Source organism: Anneissia japonica, unplaced genomic scaffold, assembly GCF_011630105.1.
Source record: "Anneissia japonica isolate Jap-2015-1 unplaced genomic scaffold, ASM1163010v1 scaffold287739_len226637_cov155, whole genome shotgun sequence".
In the NCBI taxonomy this organism is placed as follows: domain Eukaryota; kingdom Metazoa; phylum Echinodermata; class Crinoidea; order Comatulida; family Comatulidae; genus Anneissia; species Anneissia japonica.
In genome coordinates this window covers 120,863-148,669 of record NW_022709606.1, presented here as the reverse complement: position 1 = coordinate 148,669, position 27,807 = coordinate 120,863, and the positions used below count along the sequence as shown (strand labels likewise).

The 27,807-nt window shown below is 31.8% G+C and overlaps 1 long non-coding RNA gene across 1 annotated transcript in view; it reads left to right on the top strand.

Annotated features, from left to right (window-relative positions):
* Positions 1–27,807, top strand: part of LOC117106755 — a 66,451-nt gene that overhangs the window by 30,468 nt on the left and 8,176 nt on the right. Inside the window, exon 4 of the long non-coding RNA XR_004445135.1 lies at positions 21,613–21,709. This is a non-coding gene — a long non-coding RNA (uncharacterized LOC117106755). The remainder of the gene's footprint in view (positions 1–21,612; positions 21,710–27,807) is intronic.

Genomic DNA, 27,807 nt, shown 5'->3' with positions numbered 1-27,807 from the left:
ACTGTATAATAACATAGGCCTAACACATTTAAATTTATTGTTTATAGTCATGCAAAATCGTATTAAAAATGTAATAACTTGATTATTTTTTACGTTTGGTTTGCGGCGTATTTCAATTAACAAAATAGTACAAATAACGAATAAGTTAACTTATTTAATTAAATTATATTTATTATATATCATTTTATATAATAAATGATAAGAATGTATGGAGTTTTTTTTATTTTATTTTTTATTTTTATTTTTGTACTATTTGTTAAACTTATATATAATAAATTATAAGAATGTATGGAGTTTTTTTTTTACTATCTGGTAAGCTGACTGAGCAAATACTCACAAAATTTAAATTAAAACGATAGAAAGAACAAGTAAATAAATTGAAATACGTCCCAAAAATATTTAATAAATCAGTGCAAAAACCGAGTATTAAATAAATTGAAATTTGTACTTCTCATGAGGGAACACACTTCGGTTTTATTGGTACAGTTGCTTTAATGGTTACGTGAACATGGTCCAGGCCAGCCAAAGTTGTTTTCAAAAATGATTACCTGAAATCGAAAAACGTACACTCTGGTTGTGTAATGCTAGAATAAGTGACAGCTCTTGCAACATGGGAATGCTAGAGGGCGCTAATACAATTTTCGTTATACACAACAATAGAAATCTCGGAGGCTGTCATGATTGTCACAGTGTCCTTGGGCTTAAATGGTTTAAAAGAATGAATGAATGTGTTTACTATTATTCCGTGCGGAAGATCGCTCAACAAACAAACGTGTTTACTGGTAGGCCTTACAATGTTCTACAGAATTAAATAAAGAAAGTACAAAAAAACACGGCAATAGCACAAACGCTTCCCTCGGCTTTCACTGCAACAACTGACAGTTTACAAATAGGCCTACAGCTGTTATTTTCAAAGAACATTTTCATTCAGATAGGGTTGCAACTTCCTCTTCATTTTTTATTGAATTTGCCTACTGCTGAGCAATTCAAGGAAGCCATTAGCATTAGCTAAACCATATAGGCCCTATTCATATTTATTTAGTATATTTTTACTTTCATCAAAGAAATTGTGTAAATTGTGAAACCGCGTTGCACAAGAGTCCGCTATAGAAGTAATACAGCCCTCGATTTCACTTTTCTTTTCATAAGAACCATTGATATTTTGCCCCGGGCTCAGTGTTCTTATTTTTATTGTAAATTTCAGGCTCAAAATGTTCTTATTTTGTTCTAATTCTACACATTTTCAAAGATAAAAAAGTGTACCGCAGTATATTACTGTACCATATTATAGAAAGTACCGGTATTACATAATCACACCTACTGCACATAACAGATAAGACCAAAGGAATTTTATAGTATAACATTTTTAAACAATAATACTTTACTGTATGCAACTAGCTTGATTTGTTGGTTTTTCTAGTTTTCTGTTTAAGTATAAAAAAAAAATATTGACACGATAACTCAGTCTCAACATTTTCTTATCTTATCGGTGTTCTTATAGAATGTGTTCTTACAAAAAAAGTCTACTCTTTCTTTTATAAGAACCAGTACAATTTTGACCCTGTCTCTTATACACATCTAGATGTGTATAAGAGACAGGGAATATGAGCATCACACCATCTTTAAAGATTTTGTGTTTTTTGAGATTAATTTCATTATTCTGTCTGGACAAAAGATGATGTTTCCTTCTAATTCCATTTATTTCAATTTGTTCAGAAATTTGAGGATTTATACAGATGGCTCACCATAACTTCAAGGTCATAATGCACCAGTTATATATCATTAATAATAATTTATTCAGAAACTACACTTTTGAAACAGTGGCACATTTCACATCATAAAGGTGCGTCCAAAAATAGTACTTCAAACAAAATAGAGTACACTAAAGAAAAAGTATAAATTGAGTAACTGTCACTCAAGCATTTGACAAGCACCTCCCCCTCCCCCCACATCCAACACCCACCCTCATCAAAGTATTATATTAAATGATGCCTCAATAGCCATGTCAACCCCCTGAGTGACCCTTATTCAATTAAAAGTAAATATATATCAAACGAAGTAAACAAAACTTAAAAACTAAAAATTCTAAAAGTAGTAAAAAACAACAAAGGAAAATGAATTAAACTTTAAAATTAAAATTTAAAAACTACAATGGTGTTCAGAATACCGAACATCCCTGAGAGCATACATTTCCCTCATCTATAACCCACCGGGGCTTCGACTGTGGACCTCACGCCCAGAAAACCCACCCTTGGAAGAACCTGGCTACGGGCCTGCCCTCCACCCTAAAGAAATACATCAATGCACATTTCTGTGTTTCAATATCATCATTGATGAGCTATTCTTGATACTGTACCATTATAACCTCATGTTCCTATTCTGTAAAGGCTAATAATGTAGGCCTATAATGTTTGTTGAGCCTGTGTGAGCCCTGACACAGCCGAGTAGGCTTGTACGTTATCTAGATTGGTGTTAGGCTACCGCACTTATATTTTGTTGCTATTGGCTTGAAACGCCAATATCTTATCCAATTAATTATCTTTGAAAAAACACACAATATAAAAAAATATATGTTACTAAATTGTCTCCGTATGAAGAACAAATCTAGGCCAACTCTCTAGGGGCTTGTGTCCTTAAGTGCCATTGCTCCAGCATTACGCTTCAGCCTTGAGCACTTTCTAAAGTGGATATGTGCACTTATCATATTTTTTATTATTAATGTTTCATCCTTGTGCAATAATTAAATTTTGTAGGGCACTGAAATTTGTAGCTATGGCTTGGATTTTTCAGTCCAAGGGTCCTTGTTATGGTAAATCAACAAGGCACCTCCCAACCTTACCGATTGACGCTGCAGCCTACGGATTTCATTACTGTAAGCTAACAAACCATTTCAGAATAAACGAGTTCTACAACACTTACAAGATATATTAATTGAAGAGCATTAGTTTTAGCAATGTGTATTATTATATTAAAGGGCCCCCCAACCAATTTTGCCACTAAATTTTAAAATTTCAATGCATGTCAATGTTATGTATTGAAATAAGTGCTACTCACTTATTTATTCTGAAAGTGTTGTGACTCCTCCTCCCCCTCTATTGAAAAATTCTGGATCTACCCTTGTTTAGTTCAATGTCATCTAATTGATACAACTACCACTTAACACACAAGCATAAATTATGCAGAAAATATTATGTCTAAGAATTATACAGCTCCATGTGACAAACAAATATTGATTTCTTAAACAGGTAAAAACGTTTTAAACCCACTGGTATACATGATTTACAATGGACAAGGTAACAATGGTGGTTACATTTGAACCATAGTTCCTCCCCCTTAAACACAAAATTTAGGGAATCCCATTTTCAAAATAGAATTCAGGGAATCTCCTTTTCCAAAAAGGCATTCCCTTTAAAAAAAAAAATCCCCTTTAAAAAAAAAATTTGATTTTCAAACTCACACCAATTACAAAATTCCTCCAGTATTATTAACAATTTCAAATCTCAATATAAATGACATTTTTTTAATTCAAATCCACGTTCTTAGCAATGTCTTTTACATTGTTTTTTGTAAATAGTCTACATTATATTTCCAGGACCATTTGAAAACAGTGCATAAAACTCTGTACTACTATTTATTGTATTATGCTACTGAAATGTATTCCTGGTAAAATATGTTATAAATAACAAAAAGAATCCCATTTTAAAACACAAAAGATGACAGCTTTCAAACTGGTAAAGAAACTAAGTAGACTTTATTCTTTTATAAGAACCAGTACAATTTTGACCAGACTCATTGTTTTTTTGGCTATTTCAGGGTCAAAATCTTACAATTTTGTTCTTATTTTTCATACTTTTTAAAGACAGAAAATAATTATTCTACAACAGTATAATACTGCACTGTATTATAGAGGGTAATACTGTACATACAGTAGGCCCACCACTGCATTAATGGAGTAGACTATACATTTTTTAAACCATACTGTATGTGACTAGCTTGATTTGTTGGATTTTCTAGTATTTTTTAAATAAAAATATCATTTGACATTTGACCTCAGCCTCAATACGTTTTTACTTAGCCTAAGAATTTGTTTTATTTTTTAAGCCCAAGGAAACACTAGACATGAAATGGGTCATGCAATATGGATTTTATGCCCCAGGAAATATGTTAATACAAAACGCATTCATTTACAATATTTAGCACTCTACTAAATAATTCCCCAATCATTACATAAAAGATAAGGCATATAAATGATTTAATATAATTGGTGCATCTTTTACATAATCCAAACAAAATCTAGTTTTCCCAGGCAATTTTTTGATCATCGTCTAGTCATCAAAGTAATAATATGTGATAAATTGAAATTTTTAGGGATTTTACCACACATGGTTTATGCCTATCAAAATAATTTGTTGTTACGTTACAAGCCAAATCATTTGGTTACGGGCCCACTAGTAGTATGTGGACGTTAATTATGTTGCAAATTTTATCTTTCTAATGTGTACTTTCAAACTCGTTCTTCCAGCAGTAATGTTTGAATCCTTGTTGGCTACAATCTATATTCCTCGTTGTCTGTTTAATAGGCCTTAAATGTTATGGCCATGTGAGTCATTAGGGATTAATCCTTGCATTTTTTCATTCTTCTAATAAAGTTTGTATACACATTAACAAGTATGTATAGTAGTGTACATTTATGATCGTTATTTTGAATTTCTTTTGAGGGCAAGTTGGAGTTTTGGCTCAAATATAACAAAATTCCAGTCCAGGCCTAGCCTAGCCCAACCTAGCATATCGGTAATGTAAATACATAGGAATTTCACACAACCCAAATTTTACGTAGGAATGATTTTTACGAACGCCTCTGGGCCGTCCTGTACGTAAATGAGGGGTTCTACTGTACCATCTAAGTGAAATGCAAAAATACTCAAAAATAAATATTTCTCATATAAAAGTACCAAATATTTATAATTTAAAAAAAAACCCCTAAATCAAATCAATTGGGTTTCACTGATTTAAAAGTATTTTATTACAATTCTTTAATAATCAGCCAAATGTTCCTGTAAATCTACTAAGATTGCTTTTTTGCTCTACTAATTGTCAATTGAAACCTACTCAAATATAATTCAAGTACAATTCAAATATTGATATTTGTATGTCATAACATAATAAGTATGTGATATATATCACTTTATCTACAGAGTTAGGCCTATCAATCAACCATTAGAGTGGAACATGTTATCTCACAAGATAAGCATGCCAATAGAAAGATCAGCATACTCTATGAGGTGAACCGTATCATAACATTGAATAATTAACTTTAGAATAAGCACATCAAAAATCACAACTGTTATCTTTAAACTCCACGGACAAGAAATTAGTAAAAAATTAGTTTATAAATCACATTTTGGCTTGTACACGTAGATATCAAAATACAATTACTGCACTTGTCAAATACACTTACTATGTGAAGTAGGCTAATATTTTGATTCAAGCGCATCCTTGCTTGAAGTCTTCATCGATTATAAGGCAATTTGAATATCCTTTAAAGGTGACACACGGGGTAATACCCTTTACTAATTGATAATACAGTAGTAAAAACATGTAAATATAATTCATTCGCATGAGGTGTGTTAATAGTTTCCGGAAGATTTTTGCTGTCTTGTGGAAAGCCATCAACTTCTGGGAGATTTGGGACCCTGTTTGAATATTATCAACATAATTAGTACCAACAACTCAGATTCTTAGAGCTTTGTGCATTTTTTTTTTTATTACACTAGGATTGACGAGGGTTTCTTTTATACAAGTTTCGAGTTGGAATATGCGAGTTGCAAGTTGGAATATGCGAGTTGCGAGTTGGAATATGTTAAACAAGCACATTTCCAGGCCATTCCATGTCAAATTTTTCAAATTTCAAGGACACATTATATCACTTAACATTAAAATATCGGCAATTTTATGATTGATTATAAAAACATGTATGCTGTACTAATTTAAAATGCATGTTGAGTGAAGTTAAGATGCTTTATCTAATTCTAATTAAGAGGCGATGGATCTGTTTCCTTTTTTCACGCTCATGGGAAATTTTGTTTTTCTCACACATGTAAAAATTTGTTGATAAGCAAAGGAATTCACACGAGTATGGGGGAAGTACTGGTAAAGTAAGGCGGGCTGATCACCTGCATGCGTGCGTAAAACAATGGTCTTATCTTATCGCTTAAGTGATAACTGTCTCAGCTGCGGCAAAGTTGAAATAATATGGATATACAGTAAACAATATAGCCTTCTTCATTGGGTGTACGTCGCGGAGACATTATTTATTTTATTTTATATATTAAGTGTTTATACATTTTTGAACTTGTATAAACTAATGATGAACTGTATTGTTAATTTAATTAATGGTTATGCTCTATTCTCTACACATCATTATACCAACATTCTATACAGTACTGTATTATTATTTATTATGTATTGGGCCATATTATTGATTTTAGGTCTATTATTATTAGGCCATAGGTTTTAATTTTAACTCTGTATTTGGACATTTATAATGATGTAGGCCTGTCAGGAAAAATTTTGTTCGGGGCCAAAGTCGGTCAACCAGATCAATTTTGGCTTTAAAATTACCTTCCAAAGGTACTCAACAAAGCCAAAATCGGTCCGGCGTCTATTTGTAGTCGTAACTTGTATTTTTATAACATTGTCCATATATTTTTTTCAATCAAATCATAGATAAATATCCTATCTCTCATTATATAATATGTTTTCATTCGTTATGTGTGAAATCATGTGAAATTCAGTAAAGCTTCACGCCCAGTAAACCGACTGGCGTAAAAGTATGAAAATTTAAATGATGTGGTCTTAAATTGCATTTGTCTGCCTTAGTTTATTTTTTTACCTTGTTTTGTGTGCTTCGCTGCAACGAAGTACATGCATTAAATTCAAGAATTCTGCCCCCTTATTTCATGTATTAGAACATCTATTGTATGATCTAATACCCCACACAATAATCCGGAATATATAAAAGTAATAAATCAATCTTGTGTTTAATTTTAGGCCCAAACCTAGGCCGCCCAAATAATGCATGCATAGGAAATCCAGTATCAGGTGGGTTTGAAAAAACACGTCCTCAAAAGCTTAGTACGAATCATTCTGTCATTTTGTCAAAGACTATGCAAGTTTGGGAGAAGCATAAATTATTTTCCTCCACTACACGGGAGAAACAATCATACTCTATAAGCAGCAGACGAGTTACAATTGAAGTGGCCAGGCTGACATGGACCAATTTATTCCACGCAGGACATGTTTTAGCAGCTAAAATCAACCCGGAGGACCGATTTTAGTAGCCTGGCATCCGATTTTGGCGTCCAAAATCTGTCCGCCGGCCATTTTTTGGCCCAGACCAATTTTGGTGTGATGGACCTACACATACTTTTATAATTTTCTATATAGCAAATGTTAACGAATGGCAGGGTTCTGACCATCCTACTGGCACTGATAGGCTGCCGACTGGCATTATTTTTTCAATGATTTTGCAAACATAATTGACAAAATAACTCGCTCTAAAATCAAGGACTTTTAACTGTAAATGCCCTTTAAACACAAAATCCATCCATTATAATAACTGTACAAGTACATGTTCCCATGGTTACAATAATTGTTAATTAACTGCCTAGCACTAGATAGGGCCAAAACATGCCCATTCGCACAGAAGTGTGAATGAGAGCGAATTCACCAAATTATTAAATATTAAAAATTACTGTCACAACAGAAAGCAAATATAAACACACCATAGCAGATATCGACAAGATTATCAATGTATGAATTAAAATTACATGCAAACATAATTAATGCACAAAGATTAAGAAAGCACTGCTTTACTGAAATATAGGCAAACAACTCCATTCACTGAATCGTACAAGTTTGTCTGAACGTTTGTCAGTCGGCCATTTTCAGCATTTGACATTCTTTCTTTCTTCGATAACATTCTTCTCCCAAGAGTATCGTGGACACCTAGTAATGTGGAAACGTTTCTCATTTAATTTCTTGTTACTAGACAACTTGCAGTGCAGGATAAATGGGTTGATGATTAAATTTCCAGGACATTCAAGGACAATCACAAATTTCCAGGACTTCCAGGGAATTTATGGACACGTAAAAGATTATTGGATTCTTGAATTTTAGGAAAGAGCAACTATAAATTAAACATACCAATACTATCATTAGATCGTATATATCCTGGTAGAAACCATTCTTTATTCATAGTATTCATGTTCACTAATGATTAATTAATTCAATCATTCATTCATTAGTAAATTAATTCATTACTTTTTTAGTCTAACAACAATTACAAAGGGAGAACAATATATACTATTAAAATGTCTATATCAATATAAAATATCCATACTTTGATTTCTTAACTCGTAAATATCTTTCTTCTTTGTTATTTTTTTACACATTATTTGCATAGCATAATAATAGTGACATACTGAATCTTGGTTTATCGCTTCCTCACTTAAGTCAGGTGGCATATGATAGGTGTATTATGGTCACAAAATAAAACTGAATGTGTGTGCCTACAATGACAAAAAATGATGGATCAATATAGTGTTTGAGAAGAATATCTATTATTCCAGATGTTACAAAATGAATTCCTTCCTTATTATTAGCTTACCAATTAATGAACAATAAATATTTAGGTCTAAATGTAGAAACCTATTTGTTCAATAAAAACATATTTGGTAAAACATTCCCATAAATCTGGTGTCTTGTTTTTTTTTTTGTAACCGCTTAAGGCTTATTATAGAACCCCAATATTAAATTTTAAAATAAATAATTAGAAGGATAAGTAGAAAAAAAAAATTTTTTTTTCCATTTTTTCCTGAATGACTTTTTATTTACTGACCACAATTTGCGTGTTAGGGTTTTTTATTGTGTTTTCCACAAAATTTATAATGCAGCATACACCTGAAGTGGCACACTATTTTCATTTCAACACAACTGGCGTATTTTAAAGTACTAATCTGGTTTGAACTGGTTCTTGATTGAATATGAAATCAAAATATCCTCTTACTTACTTTACAGTAGGCTGTAAATTACAGAATTTTTTATTTGATTTCGATGCTCTACTTTTATACCTCCATGCTCTGATGGTGCCTTTTCCAGCATCCAGATCACACCATTGGGGCCTGGGCAGCTCTAGGTAGCACTCTGGGTGGCTAATAGGTGTGATAGATAAAACCCTTTATTAAAGATAATCATTTCCTCAGTAGAGGGATTTAGCGATGACTGTTTACAGGCAGTCACATGACCAAACTTGGGTATACATGAAAAACATTACAGTACGATAGCATAGAAAAAGATAATGTTAAGGTAGCGAAAACAACCACCCACTGTTAACGTGAGAGGTAAATGTTTAGGAAAGGCAATACGATTGTTCAAAATAGTGTTTATTTACCTATCCTAGCATTCTCTTTGGATTGTATGCTTCAAAGTTTAAGTGATCTTTCATAAACCTTAGCGTGTAGTTCGCAGGTCGAAGCTCATCATGCATACCTAACCATGCCATAGATGTGCAGGAGCCTAGGCCTAACATTTGTTGAAAAATCTCAATGTTTGCGGCCAGTATCCTTTACAGCATTAGCAAAACATTAAGGCAAAATTATATATGTTTAGACTCAATAAAATGTATAGAATTCGTCTATACATCTTATTGAATTGTATCATAGCCTATAATATAAAGGAACAGTGGTACGATGTCATGAGTTATTTTCCATACTCATGAATAACCACTATTCCTTATAGTGTTATGTAACATGTTATGCGGAAACGGAGACGAACTGATTATTTCAGATGACGATCGACTACGCCTGAAGAGGGTCCAGACGGACCAAAAATTAGCGTTATATACAGTAAGTGTTGAATGTATATATATGCTTATATATGTTTTTACACTGCTGTCTGTACACCATACTTAGGGTCGAAATGGCTCCATTTCTTGTTATATCTTGGACACATATAATAATAATATAAAATATAATATATACAGATATAATAAATCGTTACAGGAAAGTATTACAGGAGAGTATTAATCCAAGGCAATCTACACTAATATGGGTTAAAAAAAATTCAATACATAACCCACAACTATGTCTTTATGAAAGTATGCTACCTGTATAATAATTATGATTTGTGTGCTAATACTGTCTATTGAAGCGAGCATGATATCCTGATAGTCTAGACTACTATATTTTGCATTATCCAGGTTGATATAATAGCCAAGCTACTTTTTATTTTGTTTTGTTAGTGTCATCGTCCGCTCAGGACTGCCTCAGGGCCACCTCTTTTTAAGTGTGTGTACAATCAATAAATTTTAAGCCAGCTCAAAGGCAACCTAAGTTTGGTCCGACTTTAAAGTCGGCTCAACCTGGACCAACTCATCTTCATATCTCTAGGCATGTCTAAAGACTGTTCTCCCCAAGTACAAACCTTTAATTGGCATGATCCTTTGTGTACAAAAAATTTGTGTCTGAAGTGTCCATATTTATATGGTAGAATCAAGAAGATAATAACATTTCCAATAAATATTAGTTAAAGAGCCTTTAGTTTTAGCAGTGTGTAATATTAGTATTAAAGCCACAAAAGTATTGGTGCAAATCGGTATTCAATGAAGTTAAATGTCATCTAATTAATACAAACACCACTTTAACAAGCAACAATAATTTATAAACCATACTCTAAATATTATGTCTATGAATATGCAGTCCATAAATATGACATTAAAATTGATTTCTTAAACAGGTAAAAATATTTTACCAGGCAGTATCCTTCGCTAGTTCTGAATGCACCGGTTACCATAGCAAGGTCACAATGGCACTCTACATATTTTACTGTTATCCCTTACAAGTTGATGTGCCATTAATGGTGCTGGTGCTATAAATATTAATGAACTGACTGGCTAAATGTATGTTTCATGACTTTATAATGATTTGGCGACAATAAAATTTATTCTGGTTCTGATTTCCATTCTTCTGAATAAAGTGTTTGACAAGATTCACTCCAGCTATTATGATTTCATCCCCTAATTGGTTTTCTTTTTATTGATTGTTATTTGTTGTTTCTTTTTCATTTGTCTCTTCTCCATCTTATTTGTTTCTTTTATTCTACTTCTTTTAGACATTTGTTGAAAACGCATAGAGACCTATCCATTTAACATTCAATTTACCAGATTACTTTCAGATTATGGAATACAGTTTGAATTAATCACCATTACATATTATAACAGAAATAATGTCATTGTTATTCAACAATAAATGAACACTAGCTCCACCACCACTCCCCCAACCCAACCTGATTTGTTAATACATTGAATACCCAGTGCATTGCAAAACACTAAAATCACGAAATAATTCTTACTCCAATTTTCAAAGTCAATAGAGCACAAATGTCTCACATGTTTTTTAGAACAAATAATAGATGAAAAGTTGCACTATCAAATTTGTGACATTCATACTTTACAAAGAAAAACAATTTTTCTGGTTTTATTCCAGATTTGTAACAATACAATATGAATCTCTCTTTATTCTCGAACTTAAGGTCTTACTGTCTTTGAAAAAAATACTCTTGTATACCCATAATCATTATACGCCTAGGCTATCTATATACGGTCATATTATATATATATTTTTTTGGAATTGCACTTTTACATTAGTGGCACACTTTGAAAAAAAAGGTGCGTCTGAAACACAAAACTTAAAGACAAAAGATTACAAGATACATCAAATTACAAGAACAACTAAGACAAAAAAAAAAAAAATCCAAAACAGCTAGAAAATTTCCCTTTCTCTCTCTAAAAACAATTTACTTAGCATCTTAATTGTTGGCATATTTAATCCTATTTAATGTTATCATTATTATTATTATTATTATTATTATTATTACTATTATAATTATTATTACTATTTTTATTATTATTATTATTAATGTTCTTATGTATTATTGTATTAGATGGCGGTTACAACAATTTACTCAGCATTCTAATTGCTGGCTTATCTTAATCCTATAAATGTAATAATAATGATTATTATTTTTTTGTTGTTATTTTTATTGTTATTTATTTATTATTATTATCATTATTATTATTACTGTCATTAATGCTTGTTCTTATGAATTACAATGTTATTGTTAATGTAAGTACATTAGGATTATTGTTTTGTGTATCATATCCTGGGCACATAAGGATAGCAGTTGGTTTTCCAAATGAGTTGTTAACCCAGGTTAAAAAAGAAATAAATACAGGATGTTGTAATACAGGATGTTGTAATACAGGATGGGGTGTTAAGAATGCATACACTGAGAGGGATGATTTGTTTTGAACATCATCTCTCCATTGATTAATCCAAATGTCATCCAATTTTCTTAAAATAAGCGTTTGAGAATAACAATATTCGTCATTATTAAGTAGTGCATTGAAAATATCTTCAGACTCGCTTCTTATAAAAATATCATTTATACAATATAGAAATTTATATCTTTAATCTTTAAAATCATAATTGAGTTGCAACATAGCAAGAAGTAGAAATTTGGGCCAACGATGTGTGCTCATTTCAATTATCCTGCTGAAGTATTTCACACAGGCAATTTTATGTAGCTCATTGATGGGAGACCATCCGAGTTCCCCATACAATGTGGCACAAGGTGTGTTCAAGTATATAACGCGCCATTTGAAGTTGTAAGCGTTCGAAATTTGGTGTATCAAGATTACTTAAAGTACACCATACCGACCAGCCGTAATTTATGGAAGGAAAGGCAACTGGCCGCCACAGAATATCTCCATAGTAAATTCTGTTAAAATTGTCAAAGTCACTAATAATTGATTTTATATATGCAATTAATCTTTGACCTTTCTGGATGACATTATCAAATTGCATATGGTCATTTAATTTCCGTGATATAATTACACCCAGATATTTGTAAGATTCTGCTTCTGTGATATAACCCTCCCCTAATTTCCATTCCTTTTCTTTATAAACATTATTATTTCCCATAACCAAAATAATTGATTTGTCAAAGTTAAAATTTAACTTCCAATTCTTGTGCAAATTTACCTGCAATGTCTAGCATTTTTTCCATCTCATTTTCAGTGTTAGCTAAAAGCACAACATCGTCAGCCCAAAATAGGCTACCAACCATACATCATTGATTCTGGTGCCAAGATCATTTGACTTTAGTATTTTTGTAAATTCATTAGTAAATATACTAAAAGTACATCATAATGATGATGTCATCATTCACCATATTTAGGCACGTCACATGTTTTTTTCCCAAGGCTTATTGTGTGAGCTCAACAAGTGACTGTCCAGACTAACAAATTATATTTGACAAAAACATGATGACATACATGTACCTAAATATGGCCATGATGACATCACATCATGACCATATACAGGAATATCATGACTATATATGGGCATTCATCAGTTTTTTGTCAAAGAAATTTTCATTGTCTGGAAAGAGCATAAGAGGGACATGGCAAGATTTACTTTGATTTGTGGTTTTTACACATTTTAAATAATTATATAAATATTAATATAAATATTTTAATAATGTAATACTTAGCACATCTTGTAATAAACTGCCTATATGTCAATTAATCAAATACGAACTCATCTCTTCAGGGAGCACTTGCATTGTGCTTGGATCCTACCAGGCACTCACTTATGCTCCCAGGTGGTTGGACAATGAATATAAGCAAATACACAGTGGGGGACTCAATACACTGAACTCAAGTTTGAAAGGGCCAAACCATGAAAGCTGTGCTAACTCTCCAAATGTTTACAATAGCCAATTATATTAATCATTTCTGACAACACAAATTAAAAACAAGAAATCTGATCATAAATTGGGATGCAAATATATTGGGAAAGACCACAGGGTGTGAGTAACACTATTGCTGTGCCCAATGATGAGTGGACTGGGTCTAGGTGGGGATGCCACAAGAAACTACGGCCTGTTATGTATTTAGAGATCTAACAAATAAAAGTAGTTTACAAGAGCTTTTCAACTTTTTTCTCTAGTGGTCCGGAGCACTTACAAGTATCACTTACCATGTGAAGTATTCAATAATAAGCCGATTCAAGCACGTAAAGTCTACGTGGATTATAAGGCCTTCTATCTCAAGTTAAATATCTTTTACTAAGCCTACTGGACTTGACTGGATTATTATACTGGCTCAATGCTCTTACAATAAAATTGTACAACTGATCCTCTGCGCATTCCAGCCAACGTAAATATTATTAGATTACCACCACCACTTTCCAGTCAATGAATTACACCATGGCACCGAACCAAGACTATAGTGCAATGGATCTGCCTTTAGCCTAGGCCTATTTTATAACTACTGCTGAAATGGTTTGACACTGTATAAAATCAAAAACTTACCAGCTATGTTTCCTGGTCTGTGTTACAAAATTATCACCTCAAATCTGAAGTATTTCACGTTGCCACATCAATTCTGTTGTTCAAGTGATACAAATTTGAACGTACAGCACAAGGCTCAAACATCGGCATCTCCCAAAAGCATCATGTGAGTTGGCTAGCTGCCAACAACATAACAATTGCATGGAAGGTACACAAAGGTATGAATGACTTATTACATTGACAGCTACTGTATCTAATTTAAACAAATAAAACATTGGATGAATGATAGAACAAATGAACAAATAAAAGAAGCCCGAACAAGACATGCCCTCTATCCTTCATATATGAAACACACTAATTTAAACAAAAAACTATCAGAATTAATCAGAAACATAAAAGATATATGACTTAACTATCATTATCCTTAAAAGAGGAAACATTAACAGAATTTTGAAGTAGAAGAGGCTGTTCTTGCCAGAGTCTGGGAAAGGACACAAAAGCAGAGTTAAGAAATATAATTGCTTTTGGCTTTCCAGTGAATAAGCCTTCCCCACAATGCTCACTTGTTAATGTAGGGGACACAAATTATGAATGAACTTTGAAACCAAGAATAAGCCAGTAATATTTAAAAATATCTTCTATTCTTAAGATGTTAAGCGTTTTCAGCCTATGTTGATAAATACTCAAACAAACGAACAAATGTCTGGATGATGATAATGACACGGTATTAATAAACAAATTCAATCAGACATTTTCAAATGACCAATTGAATTCTGTAATGCAGGGCCGTAGCCACCGGTACGGTTGGTCAGGTTTAAACCTGACCACTTTTTGACAGACCACAAGTTAATTGATTGAATTTCAATTTGGAAAAAAGGCTAAAATTGCAACAACAAATTGACCACAGCCTCATTGCTCGCTTCACTCGCAACCTGACCACTTCAACTCTTGCGACCAGGGAAAAAGAGCCTAAATCAGTTTTCTGGATATGTGCGCTATATAAATCCTATTAAATAAATAATACATTATATAAGTCAAATAAATGAATGGATGGATAAATACCGGTACTACACAAAATAAAATTTGTATTCAGTATTGTGTTCTATCTACCTATTTTAAACTTATAGTACTTGGTTACTGTAATAATTACTAGAATGTCTGTCTGGAGGGACTTTGATGTTACGCATAATTATTAAGACATGACAAGTCTAGACCTGTCTGGCACTATTGATTTTGTAATTAGAGTTTTTTTGATTTCATATCTTATGTTGTTCCTAGTTAAGTCACACTTTAAATATATAGTATACATATATATATAGTGTATATTCATACTGTACATAATAGAGATCTTTATTTCTTCATATTGTATTTGTATTCTTTTTTAATTTGCTTTTGTGAACACACCAATTTTTATTGAGTTCCACTATTTTGAAGTGCATGTTAAATAAATATATACAAACAATAAACTATATATCCTGGGTATTAAGTGGTTTAGATGACTTAAATGTGGAGGTTTGCAGGGGTTTACAGAAGGTTTACAGGGATTTTCGCAAAATAACTACTTTTAGACGCCAACAGTTTATGTTAACGATTCTTACATTAAAATTCATGTCCAAGATCTATAAAAGAAAAAGCAGTATGTACTAAAAAGATGGATGATATCTGTGTTCCTGAACCTTTTATTTTATTTTATTTTATTTTCAAACAATCTCTCCTTGGAGAGATTAGTGAGAGTGCAACATAAGAGTTGATTTTAGGTTTTGGGTTGACAGCTTTTGTCTTCATAATTACACCAATGAAGATTAAATATTCAGACCTAAACATAAAAACATTTATGTTTAATAAGACCATATTCCTCCCATTCATAACTGGTGTCTTTTCTTTTTAAATCAATATGGTTGTTTTAGGACAACCACCTTTTAAAAATCTATAAATTGATTAGTCTGGTAATGGTATTTGTTTTCATTGTTATGTTTTGTATTGCTAAGTTTTATTTACATACTGAATAAAACATAATAGAAACTAGAATTATTCCTTGGTTACCCTGGATAAGAGAAAAACAAACAATCAAACCACAGATTCCAAGAACTCATAGCCATAACATGTAGTTATAAATCAAAAACCACATGATAGTTAGGCATGCATACATATATCGTATTTTATTGCATCACAATCTGTGTTTAATTAAACCATTCTGACAATTAAAACTCTCCATTTGTATTATAGGCCTCCTATATTACAATACTATTAGTAATATTATGTAATGATGATAGTTTTGAATTATCATATAATAACTCAAATTGATTACCATATTGTTATGATAGCATATGATGGACATGATATGACAACCATGCAATTATATGGAAAAAATCACAGATATTTCTCACAAGATGCTTGATGAACAAATACAGGTTCATTCTTTATAGGGTAGTATAGGCCTAATAAAATTTCACATACTTTCTTAAGTATGACTTCATATTTGTAACAAATCATTGGATTCTTAATTACTGTGATATCCCATTATGATAGTAATCAAATACTTCATTAATTAAATTCACATCCAATGACTGTAAATCATTTGATTACAAAGATCAAACCTAATTATAAATAATAAACTTGTTATAAGCCCAAGTCAATATTTACGCATGAACATGCGGTAAAGAAAACAGAGCATTAATAAAGCTTGTTAGACTGCTGTTTGTATAATACATTTACTGTACTTTGGCCTGAGCCATTTATCATCCAGACTACTGTTACAAGCTTCTATGGGTATTTTTTTTACTGAATCACAAATTGAATGACATGTGCATTGACCTGAAAGCTACTTCATCGTGGTTTAAGTGGTGTTATCATTCAATTAAGAAGCAATGATAGGTTAAACATTTATTCTATTAAGGATAAATCAACCACCAAATGCTCACAAATACTACCGGTGTTTTATTTTACTGATTTTATGGGAAAAATACTTGACAAGTGCCAATGTTACAACGAGAAAGAAAAAATTGTAAAAAACATTTTTAGATTGGTTGCGCCAGGACCCCATTGGAGAGAGCTTCCTCTACCCCCACCCCCCCACCGACCTCCAACCTCCACCACCACCCAGACAAGAAAAAAACACAATTTGCTAGGGTGAATCATTTGTACAATGTATTTTTTACATATAGAGTAGACTCTAAAATTGAAATAATTTTTGAAATCCTAATAAATAAAATTTTCTCATTAAATGTTTGTTTGAACTGAAAGCTAAAGCTATGGTATACTTCAATTTACACAGTAGGCAAATCAAATATTGATTTTTATTGTGTTTAAACTTCAAAAGTTTAAAAGTTTTTATAGCTGAACAAAGACTAAGCAGCGAAACCAAAACCATGAATTTAATAAATCATGAAAAGGCATAATGTACAGTAAATAATGATGGGTACAATAATCACAGGGACAGTTCGGACGAGTAAAGGTGTGGCAATTAAATTTTGCCTCTAGCCATAAACAATTCGAAAAACATCTGTCCAAAAAACCCATCTTTTTTAGTGGATATTTCAATTACACGCTGCCTCCAGGCGTAATTTATCACGTGTAACAAGGGCCCATGTCAAAAGTTGACCTTTAGATGTGTATACAACACCAGGCCAGAGTAAAATTCCTATCGTTCAATCCCGTTCCCATTTTCTCATAATACTTTTAACTCCTTATGAAAATAACTTAAATAATATTTAAAAGCAATAAAAAAGTTTGACAGTAAGAACTTTAGCAAAACACGAGAAAATGACGTTTAAACTTACAAACAAAAAGTTCTTTACGGTAGGCCAGCGAACGACCGACAATTTTACATACGTCCCTGTATTCATTCAAATGTTGTATTTCTAATTCATAGTTTTGTTATTTGTTAAGCGAGTATTACTGCTTTAAAAACAAACTTAAAAATTATAATTAGATGTAATTTGTATTTCAATAACAGAAAAATAATTTTATACCTACTTTTAAATTAGTTTTGTTACAATTTTACGAGTTGTTTTACAGTCAACAACAACATGGCGTCGTCTAGCGGCGGACATGTGCCGAATGTAATAAAGTTTTGTTAGCACGGTGAAGAGATCACTTGAAGCTCCAAATGCTAGATTATGTATAGTTTTAAACAGTAACAACAAAAATATTGCTAAAAAATTTGTGTCTGACCTTGGTTGAAGGAAAGACATACGAGAAGTTACTGGTTTTACTGCTACTTATTCTACTCGTCCGAATGGCCGTCAGAATTAGCCCCAAGGATTAGATTACACATGTATTTGAGTTTACGTCCGAACACGGTAATAAACAGCCCATTATGAAAAATAAACAGACTGTTCAAACAGGTAGGCACTTGACATTACATCAAGTAAGTGTATACCTCCTTGATTCATGTTCAATGTTGATGAAATTTTCAGCAGAAACAGATGTGTTATCACCAAACACTGTTATAAATCTGACAGAAAAAAACAATTTTCTAATGATCTTTTCATGCTAGGTATTTAATGTTTAAGTGAAGTTTAATTGTAGTGAGCATTTTCAGGTATATGACTATGATTTAGGAAGACAGAGGATTTATCAATTCGTCCAGAAATTCCGTCCACTACAGTGCAACGCTACAAGATCAATAAGTGAATAAATAAGTGATGTTTTTTTTACTTATATTATCTATAATTTCCTAATACTGGGTTGATGGGCTTTCCAGCTAAAGTGTCCAATACTATTATCAATCCTCGACATCTTGGACTATTTTATAATTTGTTTGTTATTTCTGTTGGTTATACTGTATTGTGCAAACTGTATTTTACATTTGTTTGTCGGAATAAAAAATGAATGAATGAAAAAAATGAATGAATGAATGATCCAGGAATTTGTTTCCCACGCCCACAGCATAAACACCACAATCCATAAATAGCTTTAGACTTTTTTTAAGTTTATTTTTTAAAATCTTTTTATGCTAAATATTTAATGTTTAGTGTAGTTTTGTAGTGGACATTGCCAAGTAATGTATATGATGCCTATTGTATATCTAGAGACAGGATCTGTCAATTAGTCCGGAAATTCCATCCACTACAACAGTGCAACACAACAAGATCCAGGAATATTTTGTCACTATATTTAATGTTTATTGTAGTTTACTTATACAGTAGTAGAGCATTGCCATGTCTTAACACTGTAAATCAAAATTTTATTTTGTATTACTTAGTATAGGTATCCACATGCTTTCTTTTCTCTGTGGAATCCGCTAACGTAAAGTAGGGATTAAATATTAAGTTTATCTAAATCATATGATACCAAATGCATTAACATGGATAATCAAAAGCTTAAAGACTAAGGCTATGTTCACTCACACGGCGTAAGACTGGCGTAGCTTACGCCAGGCGTAAGCTAATTCACGGATTAAAATTCCAAAGTGTTCACACAAACGGTGTTTGCTATATTAACGCTGGCATTAAACTAGTAGTAATAAGTTTTAGATAATGTACGGGTTCTTAACTGTAGTAAAATTAACAGTGCATATTCAGCAAAACTTTTAAACCTGTGAATTGTTCGAAGTGAACTTATATGATTATTGTATTTTAAATGAATAATTTTACTTTGATTTTTCAGCTAGCATTGTTGGTGTTGCAGGTTTTAATAGACAGTCTAAATAGGTTAAAATATCTTACAAAACACAATCGACAAAGCATATACATTATAACTAAGTAAAGTGCAATAGAAAAAGAACCCCTTTACCATTTCATTTATAGAGAGCACAGGAAAGAGACCAAAGTAGCTAATATATTGCAATCGTGGTTGGACGTGGCGTAATGAGTGGCTTTAACAACGCCACTGCCTAGTTCACACACAAAGGCGTACGCTACGCCATGCTTAAACCAGCCTTACGCCGTGTGTGTGAACATAGCCTAAGCTGTTGAATTGATCGTTTACCAAAGTGAAATACACTTTGGTAAGTTTAAATCATACTAAAGTACTATTATATTTAATCTTACCAAAGTGTATTTTACCAAAGTGAAGACACTTTGGTAAGATTAAATAATACTACAGTACTGTCTTTCATACAAAGAAAAGAAAGATTTTGGTCTTAATCTCCCAGTTTCTACAATTTAAATTTTCTCTCATACTTATTTGTAATATGATTTGTAGAATTGAATAAATTATTTTGTGATTGATTACTACCCTAAGACTCTGTTCATATTATCAAGGCTTGTGACATATTTATTTCTTTATCTTTAACAAGGGTGAGCCCAATCAGTGTGAACACTGCATTCCATTGGGGCCCTCAATATAAGGGAATGATGCCGCCATATTATGATCTTGTCAAATTACAGATATTTGTCAGACCTAAAACTTATATAGTGTGACAGGCACTAACTAATATGGAAAAGGATGATCAAGTAAGGGTTCTACTTTCTACTTTACTTGCACCAATCTGACTGTCAAAACTGGAACCATTCCACCATTGCACATGGGCAATGGTGGATCCAGGAAAATGAAATTGAGGGTGCCAGAGAGGGACTTTCACAGACAGAGGGGTCTATACCACCTCAGCCCAACCATGATTGGGGTCAAGGCAAGAATATTCATGGCACCTCTAGATGGCCAGAAATGCCACTCTAATACCCGATTCACACGTACAAAAATCTTACCAAATGTAACAAAATGTAACCAAAAGTAACATTGCACCAATCTGACTGTCAAAACTGGAACCATTCCACCATTGCACATGGGCAATGGTGGATCCAGGAAAATGAAATTGAGGGTGCCAGAGAGGGACTTTCACAGACAGAGGGGTCTATACCACCTCAGCCCAACCATGATTGGGGTCAAGGCAAGAATATTCATGGCACCTCTAGATGGCCAGAAATGGCACTCTAAGACTTAAATACTTGAATATTATTTTCTTTTTATTGGAACTTTTTTTTTTATAATTTTTAAAAACTTAGTGGGAGAAAGACACCCTTGAACCTGCCACTGATAGGGTTAGTATGGCAAAATTTCCAAACATTATAATAATAATAAACAAACAATTGATATGCGCCAATTTCAAAATAAATGATCAAAGGCGTGGAAGTATACATTGTTGACATTGAATTATGTAGTGGAGTAATATATAGAAACGTAAAGAGACAATGTAGATATGAACGTGAAAACAGTAGTTATTGTTATTATTAAATCTTTATTTCCTTCTCATCCAAGAGTGATTGAAATGCCAATTACAGGATGTCAGTGATGATCTATGGGCTGAGTATACAGTATGTCGCTTTGGAGGCCATGTTATTTTAAGTTAATTCTAGTAAGTTCAACTTACATCATACTTGTTGTTGTTTTCACCTAGATTGCAACAGTAAAATGAAAACAACATGATTACATGTACAATATATCACATACACAGTAAACCTATAGGAAAATCAACATAAAACAATATAATAATAATAATAATTACTTTATTCAAACACGGAAAAACTTGATCACCCAAGGGTGTTTTTCATCAAGGCCGTGCAAGGCCATAAGTGGTAAAATATAAAAATACAAAATACATAACAAAAGTATAAACATTAAAGAATTTGATTAAGTAATAAATGTGATTAAAATGTGAAATTAAAAAGTATATTTAGTTTAAAATAAATCAAAAGCATATACATTAATTAATTTAATATACATACAGTAATTGATTAATTTAACATCAGAAGTTAGATTAGATTAATGATTTCTTTAAATTTATTAATATATTATCTATATTTCATTTTTTGTTTGCAATTATAATCTTTGAAATTATAAGATTTCCTAAAAATCCTGGTTGTGCTACGGTACTATATTAGATATGGAAAATCATTTGTTGAATCTGACTGCATTAAAATTTTTCTTATATTCTTTGACAAAAAACTGTTGTATGCCCATATATAGTCATGATGTGCCTATACCATCATGATGTGATGTCATCATGACCATATTTAGGCATGTCACATGTTTGTGTCAAATAAAATTTGATAGTCTGGACAGGGCTTTAGCATTGGGCACATAGTGTCAGCTGCAAGATCATTGTAAGAATCAACATTCTCATTTAAAAAAAGTATTTAATATACATCATTACATTTGATTGAGAATATCGACACTGTTATGGAGACTATATTACAGGATTTGAACCCAGGACCCTTAATATGGATGACAGGATACTGATCACCAACACTCCATATCAAAATGGACTGACAGTATAATGCAAGCAAATAAAACAATAATAAAAGCATTAATTTAAAAAAAAATTGTTTTATGTTTATATTTGCTTCTCTTTCTATAGGTTCAAGGACTCCTAAGTAAACAAGCTCATAGAGCTTATAGGGTTATCCTCTTGCTCTCATTTTTTTGGTGTTTTTATGTACTTGTTTTTTGTTTTGATATTATAATAATGTAATGAGGGTAATAAATAATAAACAAATAAAACAATCAAAAGCAAATCTGAGATTCTAAAAAAAAAAATGCGTTGGCAGGCTCTTGATCCAGTAATCAATTTTAATGGAGCATTAATTATTGTAACCATGGAGATATAACAATAATAATGTCATGTATAATATGAATGGCCAATAAAATATATTTAGACTATCAAATATCATTTTACAAAAACATGAATACTTAAATATGCTCATGAATGGTGACATAATTATCATGAACATATGCATGTAGTTTTTACAGGGATTAAGCTTTAAAACAAAAGCTATTGTTATTGTTTTAATATATATATAATATTTTATATGATTCCTCATTCAGCTTCAAATGTGAAGTTTGCTAACATGACTAATTAATTAACAGTTTTACAGATATTATGTTTAAATGGAAGTTATGTAGGCTTATTTTACATAGTTTGTTAAGCATTTATATGTGTATATGATTCAATTAAATGTCTCATGCATTGCTTTAAAAGTTGCGCAATACAAGCAAATTTCACAAAAGCAATGTCGGTATTTCCAAATGCTAAATTAATACTATTAAGAAGAATTGAAGCTCACAAGGTGTGGCTAATAAATACTATAACATAATTACAAGCTTCACATTTAATCTAAGATTCTTAAAAAAAAAATGTGTTGGCAGGCTGTTAATCTAGTAATCAATTTTAATGGAACATTAACTGTTCTAACCATGGAGATATACAAATATCTTTAGTGCATTCACAACTTAATAATTTAATTATCATGTATGATATTAATGGCCAGTAAAATATTTTAATTATCTAAGGCTCTATCCAGATTATCACATTTTCTGTGATAAAAACCAGTTGTATGTCCATATTTAAAAAAAAATTTTTTTTAGTTTATTAGGTTTCTTAGTCATACTTGTCCCAATTATAATGTCTCCCTTATGTCTCTTTTGAAAATCGTAGAATTATTTTTGACATAGTATTTTTATATAAGTCTTTAAATTCAATTTATGATTGTCCTCTTGTTTCTATGTTCAGTTTAAACATCCCGACTCGTACCCGCAGTAAGTGTTTACTTCATTTCCTTACGGTCGTGTTGATTGCACAAAACGGGGTATTTTTCAACGTTTACCGAACGAATTTAATAGACTACTTGATACTTGTTTTAATATTGATATTTTTTATGATAGTCTTAATATTTTTAAAAGCAAAATAGTTAAATTTGTGTAAGTGTATTTTAGTTTATTTCAGTTTTGAAGTTTATAATATATATTTATATATGTTTTAGTTGAACCTGTTAGTGGCGGTTTTCATCGCTGTTGGTTTTATACTGAATAAAATAAAATAAATATTTAAGCATTAATCTGTTGAATTTAATTATTGTTGTATAAAATGTCCATTTTATGTACCCCTTCATACCAAGGGGTATTCATAAATAAATCGGACATTTTTTATGTATAATTTGTCATTTCCTACATACGCCACTGCGTGGAGGTGGTAATGTTACTTGAATATCCTTGAATAAATTTTATCTGAATGGAACTACTGTAGTTGAAATACTGTGGTTTTTACTTTTCAATATTTTAATAATGATTGTACTTTTAATATGCTTACACCTATTCTGTAAACCTTTTGTTTCACAATTCATCTTTGAAAGCAATGAAATTTATGTTATATTGTTTGGCATTTATTTTTAAATAAAGATACCTTTTTGGTATTACTTTTGGTAGGCTAATAACCCAGAAACACAAAGGGTCATGGTAGTTACATTCTTATGAGTACAACAGGAAATAATGACAATTAAGATAATGATCATATATAAGATGTTTGTGTCAGAAAGTTTGACATGAAGGTGTTTTTGCCCTACCTAATGTGTTATCGTTCTGAATGCTCAGTAAGTTCCCAAATACTTGCAAAATAAAATTGCAAGTCATTCAAGTGGGAATCGAACCCACTGGAGCTCGTAGGTTCAATTCTTACTTCACAAGTATTTTGGAAAGTACAGAGCATTAATTACCGTACTGGTTCATATAAATAAAGTGTAGTTAACAGTAAGTCTAATGTAATTTTAGCTACTTTTTTACTTACCTATTAATTATGATTTTTAATACTTTTGTACTTTCCCAAGTACTTTTTTACTTACCTATTAATTATGATTTTTAATACTTTTGTACTTTCCCAAATACTTGCAAAATAAAATTGCAAGTCATTCAAGTGGGAATCGAAACCACTGGAGCTCGTAGGTTCAATTCTTACTTCACAAGTATTTTGGAAAGTACAGAGCATTAATTACCGTACTGGTTCATATAAATACTTTTATAAGTACTTTTTTACTTACCTATTAATTATGATTTTTAATACTTTTGTACTTTCCCAAATACTTGCAAAATAATATTGCAAGTCATTCAAGTGGGAATCGAACCCACTGGAGCTCGTAGGTTCAATTCTTACTTCACAAGTATTTTGGAAAGTACAGAGCATTAATTACCGTACAGGTTCATATAAATAAAGTGTAGTTAACAGTAAGTCTAATGTAATTTTAGCTACTTTTTTACTTACCTATTAATTATAATTTTTAATACTTTTGTACTTTAAAAAAAAAAACCCAAATAAAGAACAAAGAAAGATACCATATATGGTAATACAGTTTACATAATGTTTATTTTTGATGATCCTACTTTGTGTTTTTATATGTATTATGTTAATATTAACGTTTGCTATTGTTACACCAGTCTTAAACAAATTCCTATTTCTGACTGAATGTTATTGTATAGATTAGGACAATACAATCCAATCAGAACAAGTAATTCCTTTAAGATTGTCATGGTCTTCCATTTATATAGTGCATCTATAATGCAATGCCTCTATGTTTTAAACTCAGTGTCATGACAACAAAAAAAAAGAATGGTAATATTAAAGACTACTTTAGTTACAATAGCCAGTTATTTTTTTTAATTTTCATTTGCACACTAGCAGTATTTATAAAACATATCATTCTTGTGCTGTGAATGGTAATAGGAAGGTATAAAAATAGATTTTATAGGCTAAAAGTCACATAACTGTAATAGCCAACACTTTTCCTTGAATGCCCTAATCATCATATAATGGAGAAAGATCTGTTTATCGCATAACTAAGGATTACTTTTATGTTAATTTTGATGTCATTGCTCTAGACAACAAATTATCACGTAGACTTGTTGACATTGACTTAAATAAACGGAAACCGTTCGTAATATATTATTTTGTTGTTGTGAAATGTTTATTCCAACAAAAAAGATCAAGTTAATTGCAAATAATAACCGTGATAAACCAAGAAAGTAAAGACTATTATTTTAAAAAAAAAAGCATTTGAAGAAGGGAACAAAAATAAAATTAAAGAAGTCCAAAAAGAAATAAAATGTGCAAGGAGGAATATATATATATATAAAATATATATATAAAATTGAAAAGAAGTTTACAGAAAATAACATGAAAGTAGTGTGGCAAGGCATGAGATTAATGAGTGGCCATGTTATTAGTTAACAACAAATCAGTAACACTACCAATATGAATTCTTAAAGGAAATTAAAGAGAGGGAGAGAAAGCTTGAATCAACAAACATAGATAACAATAAAAATGAGACAAAAAAAATGGAAATTTTATCAGATTTAAGAATGTTTTGTTTTTGCCAAGTTCAAGTTCAAAAGAATAAGAAGATTATCATTACATTTGATCAGTCTAATATTGTGGTGGTTTGGAGATATTATAATTCAAAAAAATAAGAAGACTATCATTACATTTGATCAGTCTATTATGCCACAGATGGAGATCAAAATAGATCGGCACGGCAGCTAACCGTTAGCTGCCGTGCGTCCATACGAGAAAATCCCGATCCGGATACCAAAAATATGATGATCGAATCACTGGCCAATAAGAAACTGGAAATTGTAAACGCGTACGTGTGATTGGTTGATGATAAAAAGCGCTCAACTTGCTAACCGATAGCGGTATCCGGATACTGCTAACGGTTAGCGCTAACCGATCGGGCGTTCTCATGCAGGTGCTAACGGTTAGCGCTAACAGTTAGCTCATGATCCGGATACTAGGGCTCTCGTGAGGACCAGGCTGATGTCTGATGATATCTTTTGTAAGCTAAAGAGAAACATATAAATATTATGTATAATTTTATGACTTAATATCATTTGATCACCCACATGAGGGGTGACAGAATATAATAATTAAAAGACAGCATATCGCTATTATTAGCCTTTTGCGTTTATCTCATCTCATCAAATTTATTTATTCCATAAGCTCTGTTCACACAATAAAATTTTCTTTCGACAAAAAACTGTTGTAAATCCATATACAGTCAAGACGTGCCTGTATATGGCATATTTAGGCATCACATGTTTTTGTCAAATATAATTTGATAGTTTGTACAGGGCTTTATTGGTTAGGGCCTACCCAATCTGCAAGTACTGTACCCACAAATCAGTACACAAAAAGCTGACCACAAACGTCAGAATATAGACATTATCAATCTGATCTCCATAGCAGAATACATGTGGCTATGTACTTTTTTGAAGGGCTGACCATAATCAGTATCTTGGTAGATGGTTCATAGTTAAAATAATTACACACATTTCATTTCAAACAGTTCTTATAATTATTGTAACCACTCTTATAATTACTGTAACCACTAACGAAATATGTATCATGGTATTTTTAAATTTTTTTTTTTGGGGGGGGGGGGAAGGAGGATGGGTAGCAGGGCAGGGATGGTAGGGAAGAGATGCTGGGGAATGGGTAAAAATAGGCTACTTCCTAGAAAAGTTCCTAGGAAACAAGTTTCATTTCCCAATAGGCCTATTCAATTAACTTCCTGTTATACAGAACATACCAGGAAACAAGCTGACTGCTTTCCAAATTCTGGAAACTCCTGCGACTTGCAGGCTAGGAGACTTCTGACCACTGATACACAGAATGTAGGATACTGTATTTAT